Source organism: Callospermophilus lateralis (assembly GCF_048772815.1).
Source record: "Callospermophilus lateralis isolate mCalLat2 chromosome 8 unlocalized genomic scaffold, mCalLat2.hap1 SUPER_8_unloc_1, whole genome shotgun sequence".
Lineage (NCBI taxonomy): Eukaryota > Metazoa > Chordata > Mammalia > Rodentia > Sciuridae > Callospermophilus > Callospermophilus lateralis.
This window is the reverse complement of record NW_027510150.1, coordinates 1,287,735-1,300,873: the sequence shown is the minus strand read 5'-3', so window position 1 is coordinate 1,300,873 and position 13,139 is coordinate 1,287,735. Positions and strand designations below refer to the sequence as shown.

At 35.0% G+C, this 13,139-nt stretch overlaps 1 pseudogene; it reads right to left on the bottom strand.

Moving 5' to 3' along the window:
• Nucleotides 1-1,927: 1,927 nt before the first annotated feature.
• LOC143639858 (uncharacterized) lies at nucleotides 1,928-10,153 on the bottom strand (annotated as a pseudogene).
• Between the last annotated feature and the right edge of the window lie 2,986 nt (nucleotides 10,154-13,139).

Sequence of the window (13,139 nt, the reverse complement as noted above, 5' to 3'; positions counted from 1 at the left end):
ATAATGGGTTCTCTAAGAGGGGTGAGAGACAGTGTGCTTTTCATGCAATCCACTTTTGTTTGGTATCCCAGAGAAGTTTCCAAAGAGTCCCACCAGGCCTACCACTTTACTTTGAACTGACAGCTGGATGGCATAAGACTGTCAAGTCCCCACTACTGTGAAAACTTTAGGTCACCTTGGCCAATGCAACTGATTCTAATTGGATTCTTTACCATAAATTCTTGCAGATTTTAGAGATAGGAATAAAAATTTTTATCTCCCTGGGTTTCAGAATCTTGTATGTGGAAAAAGTCACAAAAGTTCCCTTCTTAAGGGTAACATGGGTTTTTCTTGTGGACATTATTTTATACCTGATTTTTTCCTGCAGATAACAGATACTTTACTGAGGAATGTGACATACCCTGTCCACTTAAGGCAGGCAGGGTTTCAGGTTACTTTATTCATGAAAAGGAAAGCATGTGGGGGTCAGCAAAGTGACCCCACTTTATAGAATTATTTTCTGAACCTCATGATCCCACCACTCACATCTTCTCCCTATCATTTAGCAAGAAGTAGTTTAGCCTAAGTCATACTATGATTGATCCTGGGTCTCAAAGACTGGGCCCCAGACAAACATCAGTTTTACCAGAGAACTGAATAGAAATGTGAATTCTCAGGTTGCAGCCAAGCCTTACTATATGAGACTAAGAGTGGCTCACAAATATTAATTTTTACAATCCATTCAGTTTCACGGTTGGGGCTTACAATCTGTGCCCTAATTTGGTCTCTCCTTCAAGAACAAGATTTTTTTTCACCACATTCCAAAAAAAAAAATATTATTATGACCTCACTAATTTACACCTTAATAACCTGCATCCCAAATTGTATAGTTCCAGCCCTGGTGGAAAGACCCTGAGATCCAAGGAGCTTGTTGCATGGATTCTACTGCTCAGATGTTCAGGGAATCCTGTTGCAATGTCCTCATTAAGACCCTAAACCACAACACACACAATTTATTGTAAAATCCCTGTAAATGTTTTAACCTTTACTTCTCTTCCAGAGAAGAAAGCAATACCCAATATCTTGTTTAAGAAGCTCTAAAGAGGGCTAGAGTTTTGACTCAGTAGAAGAGGGTTCTCATAGCATGCATGAGGCACTGAGTTTAATCCTCAGCACCACATAGAAATTAAAAAAAAAATGTGTCCACCTAAAACTAAAAACAAAATATTTATAAGAAAATTTAAAAAGAATCTCTAAATGCCATGTTAGTATGCTGTAACCATGATTGGGTGGACCATGATTTTCTTAAATAAAGATTCTGGATTATCATGTGCAGATCCCCAGGTTGCAGGATAAGACCACTAGATGGCGAGCATGTTTTTGTTTTGTTTTGTTTTGTTTTGTTTTGTTTTTGCCATGGAGGATGCTCTGCAGGTGGTTGGGACCTTCTCCTGGTTGCTCCCATCAGAGTCCCTGAAGTGTCCCTCTGCTGAGGCAGATTTTACTGCAGATTCCAGGAAGTGATATGAAGCCTGGGTCTTTGACTACCGGGAGTAATGGCCATAGTACCATAGCAGGAAATTTATTTAGAATGTTGCAGGTCCTCCTCCCAATATAGGACAGGCTGACAATTTTCCCACAGCCTGAAGTCCTGGTGGTGGCAGAGATGTGGTCACAGGCCCTAATATTACCAATCTGGAAAAGAAAAGTGGAAACAGAATTATTTTCTTCTCCTGAAAAGTATACACTGTTTTTATTAACATGCAGAACATATGGCCTGCCTTTTTGATGGTTTAAAGTGTTGATTCATAAGGTAACTGAGAAGGTGGGAAGATAACTCAAATTTGAATCTTGGGTCCAAGCCTAGTTCTACTCCAGACTATTGTGGAGTATCTGCTAATGCACCTCTTTGCTGCACCCCTCCCCTGTATCAGGCAAAGGAAATGCCCTACTGAGGTAGATGGTGCAAGGCATCCATCCTCTGGAGGAGCACAGTAGGTTTCCGGGAATGGGCTGATTTGTTTTTGTATTCCTGTTAATAAGAATAGTTGCAACATCCTATATAACCATTAAGTATGAAGGAAAAAACATGACTTTCCTAATTAATGCAACTACTTCTAAAGAATAGATCTGTTTGCTCTAAATGCAATGATTCAGCTGTGGAGTGTAAGTTGTTAATGTTTTGTGGAGAATCAGAAGTGACTGCATTACTATTACTGTCCTTGATGGAGTCTGCCTGCAAATGGGATATTCTGTCAAGGTATAGATAGGTAACAGTGGACATGCTTGAAAACGAGGTGTCTGCTGTTCTTGGGAGGACTTGCTTGCAAATGGGATGTTCTGCCAAGTGGGCTAGGAGGGCTATGAGAAAAATTGTATTGTCTGTTCTTAACAAAAACAGAGCTCGGCATGCTCCAGGCTGAAAGTAGATTAGCCATGAGTAGCGGGTCACTTCTGATTAGAAAGTAAAACTTCTGTATGCTATCTTTAATTAGCTAAAGACCTGACTTATTGCTGTTGGAAGGCTGCCTTCTTTGTTCACAATACTATAAAAAGATTGCTTGTATACAATAAAGCACTTTTTTTTTCTGCTGCTGCTTTGCTTGCTCTGCTTCTTCTTTCTTTCTTATGCTGACCTGCGAGTGAATTACTGCAAAAATCTTTAATGAAAAACTCCCTGTATTCCTGTCAAGGAAGTTTTTGAAAAATTAATTTAAAATCTAGAGAAGAAGAATTAATGTTAAGAAGGCAGATTAGTGCTTAGTACTGGGCAACTTGTTCTTGTTCCTGTGCACAATGGTTTGTGCTTTTACTCTTGTTTTATTAAATTTAATAGCCTCTGTTTTCAAGTTAACCACTTGCCATAATCGTGGCACCGATTCTAGTCAGTAAGTCAAGAAAGAATAGTCAAGGTTTAGGCCAATAGTTTGGGACATTTCTTACTATTATTAAAAGTTAACTAAGCAGAAACAGCTCAAGTAAAACGCGAACTGAAAGGAAAAAAGCTTCCTTATGCATAAGCCAAGATACATTCCTCTTCTCTAATCATAGGAACGTAATATTTTGTTTCTTTGAATAATGATTCCTGTTCTGTAACCACAAAGTACTGTGAGCCTGCCAAAATGAAAAGTATATATGATTAACTTCATAAGATTGGGATTCAGCACCTTCACTTTTTTGTCTGTGTTGTTTCTCCACACTCTTTCACTGACTCCTCACCATCCTTTCATCTCCCGAGACCCCCTCTTGGAGCTGGACTCTGACACATCTTCTTAAACCCACATTTGCAACAATGGCAGAAGAGACTGTATGCAACAGGAATAGTGCTTGCACAATTCCCCATCCCAGGTGCAGTGCCCCTCCTTTTCTCCCACCACTGGCAGCCTTTTGTGCTAACCATCACTAAGATGGGGAGGGCCTAATGGAAAGCAGGGGCTTGGGAGCTTCCCCATGACCAAGACCCAGTGGTACAGTTTACAGATGTAGTTGCCGTGCCCCTTATGATAAGCTTTATATATGTGGCATTGTCTAAGAGTGCCTTGGATTTGTTTTAATCATGTATGGGAGACACATATAGACAAATGCACTGTCACAGAGAGCTACAGTTTTCTATAGGCAGTAGAGCAGAGCCATTAGGGAAGCTCCAGAGTTGTTTAGGAGATAAGGGTGTGTGAGGTGATAGAGAACATGGAAAAGAGACTTTCTTCTATTTTTGCAGAAAGAAAAAATGAGACAACATAAGTGTATTTAGGATTAGTATTTTTTTTTTCCTACCTTGAAAATCAGAAATGTCTCTAGAAGGCTCAATGTACACTGGGTGTGACAAATGATATGGCTGAGAACTACTGAGCAGTCAGGCACAAAGCTAAGTCCACAACTTCAGTGGAGTTTGCATGGATGTCTTTGTGGCTACTTGGGTCTGTTCAGGGTCTGCTACTGCTTAGACTCTGAGTTGGTGGGACTTGTAGAGGCATACCTGTAGTGAGAGTAATTGACCAGAGGCTACCAAATAAAATCCCCATCAACAGAAGCACCATCTTAATATTGTGGGATTATCATGGAGATATTTCTTTGTCAGCAAGTCAGTGGAGGTATCTGTGGTTTAGAGCACTATGGTGATCACTCAATAACTATAGCTATTATCGTTTTCTAAAAAAAAAAAAAAAAGCTTTTTAAATGATAACATTTTCAGACTTACAGCAAAAACTGAGTCTATCTACCACAAAACCTGAGTTTCTTTGTCTTTTTTTTTTAACTCGGGATTAAACCAAGTTGGTCATTACCATTGAACCAAATCTTTTTATTTAGAGTTAAGATCTTCCTAAGTTGCTTAGATTCTTGTGAAATTGCTGAGTCATGTTTTGAACCTGTGATCCTTCATTCTCAGCCTCCCTTGCTGCTTGCATAACAAATGTGTACCACTGTGCCCAGCTGAAGAGTGAGTCTTCCAGAATCCTGACAGAACCAGAAGTACTGCAGTGGAAGAGATTTTCTCATACTTTATTAAGTGTGGAGACCATCATTTCTTGGAAATTATCACCTTGAAGGGTGAGCCCAGGATGGGTGCAGGGAAAGATGTAACTTTTTGAGCTTTCACTGTGTGGCTTAAGACATACCTGCCTTTTCCTGGGTTATGCAACTGTATCTTTGTAAGAGTTACTGGCAGGATGGACTCATCAGTTCAAATGCTTTCAACTGACATCATATTTCAACCATTCTTATTGTTTTCTTTTTTTTCAAATGTAACAAAATTATTTATTTGAAAATGTGCAGGGCTATGTTTTTCTTTTAAGAGTAAAAAGGGCAACTATGTTTCATCAGGTACTGGCTCAGTGTTCTCTAAAACAGATGTCATATATATGCTAGCAGAGCCACACATTGGTACAAAGACACGTAGTGCTTCACCTGGTCTGTCTAGTAAATGCTATATTATGTTTAGGGATGGGAGAAGGGTAGTGTGTTTCATTTTCATTTGTGAAAGCCCTTTGGAACTCAGGGGCTCAAAGTCATGAATGGTAGCTCTGGGGCCTCAGGAGTTATGGATAGGCCTCCAGCTATCTATTCAGTTTGAGCATTCACACCCACTACATATGCAGATTTAACAACAGGATGTTTCGCATTTCATGGTTCAATATCTTTATTTCTCAGCCACCTGGTTTCAAACTTGTGAACTCTGCATTTGATGTAGAAAGCTAAGTTGTATCATGCAGAACATTTTGAAAGCATGAATATAATACCTCAAGAATGACAAAAAACATCTTTTGAATGCTTTTTATGGGCACCAAATCTTGAGTAAAAAATTTTATCTAATTACAGAGCAAAAGAAATTGACTTTTTGTTGCAGCAGTGGGTGCATTTCTGTCTTCCAAGCAGCTCAGGAGGCTGAAGCAGGAGAATTGCAAGTTAAAAACCAGCCTTAGCAAAAGTGAGGCCCTAAACAACTCAGTGAAATCATCTGTTTAAAGAAATTCATAATAGGGCTGGGATGTGGCTTTGTGGTTGAGTGCCCATGAATTCAATCCCTTGTATCCCCCCTCCCAAAAAAAAAAAAATAAAATGAATAAATAAGACATTAACAAAGAACCATGTTGTCCATCTGAGGTTATGGAAAAAACTGTGATGTGATCATAGACTTCGGGCATAGGAAAGTTTCATTCATGTGTTGATTTTGTACAAAAGTGGCCTTTAAGTTCAAAGATAGCTTTTGAAAAAAAAAGATGATTTTAATTCAATCAATACAGAAGAATTGGGGCTGGGGATGTGGCTCAAGCGGTAGCGCGCCCATCTGGCATGCGTGTGGCCCGGGTTCGATCCTCAGCACCACATACAAACAGATATGTTGTGTCCGCCGATAAATAAAAAATAAAATAAATAAATATTTAAAAATTCTCTCTCTCTCTCTCCCTCTCTCACTCTCTCTTTAAAAAAAAATACAGAAGAATTGAGGAAGGGGCAAGTGAATCTGTAGAGGTCCAAGGAGGGAAGAGGGTCCAGCTTCCAATTGTGCTCCCTGCCCACTTCCATGGGCTCCTGGGTTATGGCCAGTTGGGCAGGACTTGGGGTTTCATGGAGTCAGCACTACAAAGTTATCTCAGGGCAACTGTAATTTTTCTTTCCAATTTGAAGTTTCTGGTTACCAATGAGGTGTAATCTCACAACTAATGAAATTTACAGTTTTTAGATTTGTGAGAATTGACTAAAGTATTAATGATCTGTTTCTTGTTAACACTTGAAGCATACTTAAAACTTTGCCACATTCTTTACATTTACATGACTCTTATGCAGTACAAATATTTGGTGAACAATGAGACTTTCTCTAATAGAATAGGTTTGCCACATTTTTGCATTTGTATGGTTTCTACCCCGTATGAATTCTTTCATGTTGAGAAATGTATGATCTTTTATAAAGAGCTTTGCTATATTCTTTACCCTTGCATGGCTTTTCCACAGTATTAATTCTCTGGTGTTGATTAAGGTATAATCCTTGTTTAAAATTAAAATTAAAACTTTTCCACATTCTTTGCATTTGTATGGCTTTTCTTTCATATGAAGTCTCTGGTGTTGACTAAGGAGTGATATTCAATTAGAAGCTTTGCCACATTATTGATATTTGTATGGTTTCTCCCTAGAATGAATTCTCTGGTGTTGAATAAGGCATGATATTTGACTAAAAGCTTTGCCACATTCTTTGCATTTGTATGGCTTTTCTCCACTTTGAATTCTCTGGTGTTGAGTAAGGTTTGATTTTTTATTAAAACCTTTGTCACATTCTTTGCATTTGTATGGCTTTTCTCCAGTATGAATTTTCTGGTTTTGAGTAAAAAGTGACTTTTGATTAAAAGCTTTGCCACATTTTTTGCATTTGTATGACTTTTCTCCAGTATGAAATCTCTGGTGGTGAGTAAGGATTGTTTTTTGATTGAAAGTTTTGCAACATTCTTTACATTTGTATGGCTTTTCTCCAGGATGAATTCTCTGGTGATTAGTAAGGTTTGTTTTTTGATTAAAAGCTTTTCCACATTCTTTATATTTGTATGGATTATTTCCAGTACGAATTCTCTGGTGTTGAGTAAGGTGTGACTTTTGATTAAAAGCTTTGCCACATTTTTGTGTTTGTATGACTTTTCTCCAGTATGAATTTTCTGGTGTTGAGTAAGGTGTGATTTTCGATTAAAAGCTTTGCCACATTCTTTGCATTTGTATGACTTTTCTCCAGTATGAATTTTCTTGTGTAAAGTAAGGAGTGATTTATGAATGAAAGCTTTGCCACATTCTTAACATTTGTATGGCTTTTCTACAATATGAATTCTCTGGTGGTGAATAAGGCTTGTTTTTTGGTTGAAAGCTTTTCCACATTCTTTACATTTGTATGCTGTTCTCCAGTATGAATTCTCTGGTGTTTAGTAAGGTTTGGTTTTGGGTTAAAATCTTTTCCACATTCTTTACATTTGTATGGCCTTTTTCCAGTATGAATTCTCTGGTGTTGAGTAAGGTGTGACTTTTGATTAAAAGCTTTGCCACATTCTTTACATTTGTAAGACTTTTCTCCAGCATGAATTCTCTGGTGTTGAGTAAGGTGTGATTTTTTATTAAAAGCTTTGCCACACGCTTTACATTTGTATAGATTTTTTCCAGAATGAATTCTCTGGTGTTGAGTAAGGATTTGTTTTTGATTAAAAGCTTTGTCACATTCTTTACATTTCCAGTTTTTCTCTTCAGTATGATTACTGTAGTGTTTAAAAAGGTTTGAAAAACACTTAAAGACACTTTCACATTTCTTACATTTGTAAGGTTTATCTCCACTGTAAAGCCTATGGTTTTTAGAAATGAATGGAGTTTGAGTAAAATATTTTGCAGATTTTTTACTTACAGAGGATTTATCAATGCTCTGATAAACAATTGAAGAATCTTTAAATGTTTTTACATATTTTTTAACTTGTAGGGTTTCTCTCCAAAATTAATTCTCTGGAATTCAGTAATTCCTGCAGTTTTATTTAAAATGCTTTCATACATCTTATATCTGTAATTTGTTTTTTTATGAATGTTATGATAAATAAATTTTGGGCATGGATTAAGAATTTTTTCACTTTTATCATTGTAAAGCTCTTTTAAATGATCACATGGGTGTTTTCTAGGATTAAAAAAGAAGTAAATTTTAATGAGTTTCACAGATTTCATATTCTTTTACACCAAAACAAATATACTGATAATTATCTAGGGTAGGAAGACCTGTCTTCAGGTCCTGAAAGATTTATCATAAATATAGAGGTCTCTCTGAGTATCTACATCAACCTTTAGATTAACCAATAATACTTCAGTATAAATATTCCCATATTCATTATAATTCTATGCATTGACACAAGGATAAACTGTTCATTGCATCATTATTTAAAGTAACAATCAGACTACTAAAACTCAGAAAATTCTTCTTCTTCATTTTTTTAACATCTTGATTACAGAAATATTTTTGGATGTTTATTCAATGGTGCACTTCAAATTATTTCATTGATAACTGAAGCATGAAATAGACTCCATAGCAAATCTTCCATTTTTTTAGAGGAAGAATATAATCTCAAAGTGCAGTGCAGTTGTATTTAAAAGCACTCATGGGTCCTCAAATATGACTGCCATATGTTTTGTTGTATCCCTCCAGCTCATCCAATACCCCACATCCTTACAGTGCCACCTTGCCTCCAACACACTATTATCTGCTTTTAATTTGCAGGGGATTCTTTAGGCACTAGGACAAATTCATGGCCGTGACGTGACAGAACTTTCTTCATTAAGCCACAGAGCAAGCTGCTTCTGAAATGGCATGCTCAACTTTACACTAAAATATCTATCACTGTGGGTTTTGATAAAATTCTCTCTATGTAACTAGCTCACTGAAATCAGTAAGGTGACACTTTTAATTTGTTGAAAACATATTCCTTGAGATGCACAGATGAGTAGTGCTAGAGCCTCAGAAAATCTAATGGCAATAGGATTAAGTTTACTGGGGACATGTATAAGATCTAGGAAGTCTCTGGGTCTCACACTTGGAAAGTTTTTCCTGCTATAAATTAGAACAAACCCCATTCAACCCAAACCCACCAAATGTATAGATCTTCTGGAATATTAACTTGGAGTGTGGTCAAAATCCCTTTTGCTATGAAAGATGAAGCAGTGCATGTCAGATTCAGCTGCACAAAGACATCTATGAATTATGCAATTTTTTTTAAAAAAAAAACATGGAAGTCATTAGACAAAGAATGTCTGGTAACTGGGAACTCACAGTTAAAATCCAGCTATTTTAAGACTATCCAGTTCATGTTATATATTACCTAGTTTTGTCTAAATTCAGCATGCATTGGAGATGGAGATGGTATCATCCAGTGGGGCCACATAACATCATAGAGATGGGTGAGACTTGCCAGAATGCCAATCAACCTGTCTGAAAAAAAAGACTCTTTCTGTTGAAATTTTATTCCTACCTTTGATGTACACTCCCTTAAATAAAATGGGAAAAATTATCTAGTCATTGTTTTTCAGATCCTATATGGTCTAGAGAATATACAAGTTTCTTTACCCCTTTCAACACACGTTCTGGCCCTGTCTCATATTCCTTTACTAATTATTTCAGATATTTATTTTTTTTTTCAGGTGGGTCATCACCTTGAAAGAAGAAAATTACTTAGGTAGGATGCTTGATGTCCCATGACATGGAGTGATTATGCTGATGTATAAGCCATAAATAGGTTGGTAACTACATAAAGACTGCTTCAAGTTGAAATAAAATTATAAATGAATATTTACAAGCACCCTTGACTCAAACCATAAAGTTTCAGGGAGAAGGGTCTACAAAAATGTGCTTCTGAAACAGTAGACAGAATCATGGAATGACAAAGATATTATAGATCTCTGTTCCCTACAGAGAAGTTTTATAGTAAGCCATGCCCTATTCAAAGGTGGTCTTATGTCACCAATGTGGCTGCTTTACTTCTCTCAAGAGTTTTACAATTACAAGCTTTTGTCCTTCTTTATTCTTCATTAGTCCCACACCCTCCCTACTGCTTATGCCCCAGGCATGTTTATTACCTCTCAGAATGAGCCCAGAAGTGTGTCAGAAGATTTACACTGTTCTCATAAGTCCCTCATGTCTGTTTTTGAGGTTTAATGCATACCTGAAAGCCATTTGGGCTTTGGGTTTTCTGGGATACTGTGCTAGAAGTTCCTGAGTCTTTTCTTTGTTTCAATTGCTGTACATGATAGATGAGCTGTATGCTTATTTGATGTATTTTAGAAGGACCTAGATGCTTCTCTTCTTTTTTTTTTCTTAATTATTATTGCATTTAAAAAGCAATGCCTACCAAACATTCATCTTAGACATATTTAATTACTCAATAGTTCTTTTCAACAGAAATGTCCTAGTGAGACTTATTGCAGCATTTCCATTTCTCTCTAATCTAAATATTTTTCTTGTCGTAAGTAAAAATATATATGTGTGTTTCGATAATGAGACAATTTGTCTATACTGTGTAGGAAATAAACTCCTTATTACTTCATAAAACAAACAGATTAGAATATTGCAATTTTGTATTAGTGATCTGTAGACTTTCATCTAATGTGCAATCACATAGATATTATTATAAGTAAAAACATAACTGATTAATAAGTATTTTATTACTGTTTAGATTTTTTTCACTAAAATGCCCATTTCTATTCTAATTTTATTTCTAAAGCTGAGTAAATTGTTGAATATTTTCCTCAAAGTGTTTTAAAGATACAGCCTGTAAACATTTAATATATATGCAGTTTGATACATATATATTTTGGATTTGAAAATACTGTGTCTTGAAAGTGGTTTTACCCAAAATACTGAGTAGTAAAACTTTTACAATTACAATAATGTACTTAAAAGTTTTAAATAAACAAAAAGTAACTGGCACAAGTTGAACAGTCAGTCTTCTGAGATGTTTGTAATAATATAACCTGATGAATTTGTAATTTTCTGTATAAATAATTTTCATGTTTTTTTCTCTGTATTAAGAAAAGTTTTCTGAACTTCCTTCTCTTTTAGTTTTTATTTCTTGTTTAAAATTGAGTATTAAATCTCTTGGTATTCATACCTGCTCTTATCAAGCTTTGAAAAAATATTTTATTTCTTCATCTCCTGAAAATTCTTGGTTTTGATTAGAAGTCATACCAGAAAAAAAAAATTAAAATTGCAAGTTATCCCACTTACAATACTATGGTGAATATATTCAGCATATATATAAAACTTTATCAAGGTGGGGCAGATAGCCACAGAACAGTGCGATTTAAGGCCATTATTACTCAAGAAATATATAGAATTCACTACAATATGCTGACAAAAGCTGTGAGAACTTTGAAAATCATCTTAAGAATTTGTAGCACCACAGATGAGGACAACATTCAAACTGACTAATATTATCACAATCACATTTCTTCAATTCAACATATTTAAACTCCACGTGTGACTCAAATGTTGCAGGAAATAAATGTTTTATTTATTTATTTTTTTTTATCTTTTTGGCAAGTATTTCTTAGGATTAAACACAGGGGTATTCTATCACTAAACTGCATCTTCAGACATATATATATTTATTTATACTTTTTAGATAGTTTATTACAACAATGCTGAAATTTATTTCAAACTGGCATTACACTACCTCAGTTTCCCAATTATATGGAATTACATTTATCTATCATTGTACATATCATGTTTTCGTTTACAGTATAACTTCCAAATATTTTCCAAAATGACTATAATGATCTAGTTTAACATATTTTAAATGAAAAAAAAATACCAATGAAAATAATAGCTCACACAATAAAGGGTATAATCACCTCAAGCAAACAAACAATTGAGAGTTGGGAAATTGATGTTGTTACTTATCTAAGCAATGCCCAATAACCACTTGAAAGATAATTATTAAACTAAAAAACAATGTAGAAAATTTAAAAAAAATTTCAAAAAAAAGCAACAAAATAGAAATTATATACTAGAAATATTCTTTAAAAAATGTCTCAGGCTTGGGATACATTTCAGATGGTAGATTTCTTGCCTCACATGCAAAAGGCTGGACTTGATGCCTGGTACCCCCGCCACACACACACGCACAAACACCCAGTCCCATAATTTATAAATTTGAATAAGAAAATATATCAAAGGCTAGAATTAATTAAAAGACATAGGTAGTGCTGGACACAGTGGTGCATGACTTTAATACCATGACTTTAATCTCAGGAGGCTGAGACAGGAGGATCACAGGTTCAAAGACAAACTCAACAATGGCAAGGCACTAAGCTCCCCAGTGAGACCCTGTCTCTAAATGAAATACACAATAGGGCTGGTGATGTGTCTCAATTGTCAAGTGCCCCTGAGTTAAATTCCCAGTGCCAATAAACAAATAAAGAAAAAAGTTAACAAATTTGTAATCAAACTTCTAAAGCTCTTCAAGAAAAAAATTGATATGACTAAGAAAAAGAGAAATTTTATTTACAAAGATTTTTTTTTATGATTAACAGTTGATTTATTTGCAGAAGCCTTCCAGAAAGATATTGGGATATATAGGTATGTATGTTGAAAGAAAAAGAAAATATGAACCAAGAATACTTTATCTACTAATACCATTTTATGAACATTAAGAAAAATACATGCTTTTAATATTTGAAAATATTCAAAAACTTACTTTACTTCTTGACCTACTCTAAGAGAAATAATCAGTGGAATATTTCCAATAAAATAAATCTGCACAACAGAAATCATATTAAATTTGAAAACTTTTGTGGAAAAGAAAAATATATACAAATATATATTTTATTTTACTTTCATTGTTGTACATAAAACATTTCATTATACTATAGAATGTGGAAAATTGAAGCATAAAAATTATCATAAATTTTTGTTAATTAGTGTAAATTAGTAAAGCAGGTGTGACATCAATGACAAATCACGGCAACACATGTAAAGACACTGATTTTTTTTTTAGGAACCAAAGTTAATTCAGATTAAAATGTAGTGCAAACTAAGTACTTTATTTTTTTAATTATGTCTTCTTTAGTTATACATGATAGTAGAATGTATCTTCACATATTATACATTCATAAATTATAACAAACTATTCTTTTGGTGGTAAATTATGTGGAATTACACT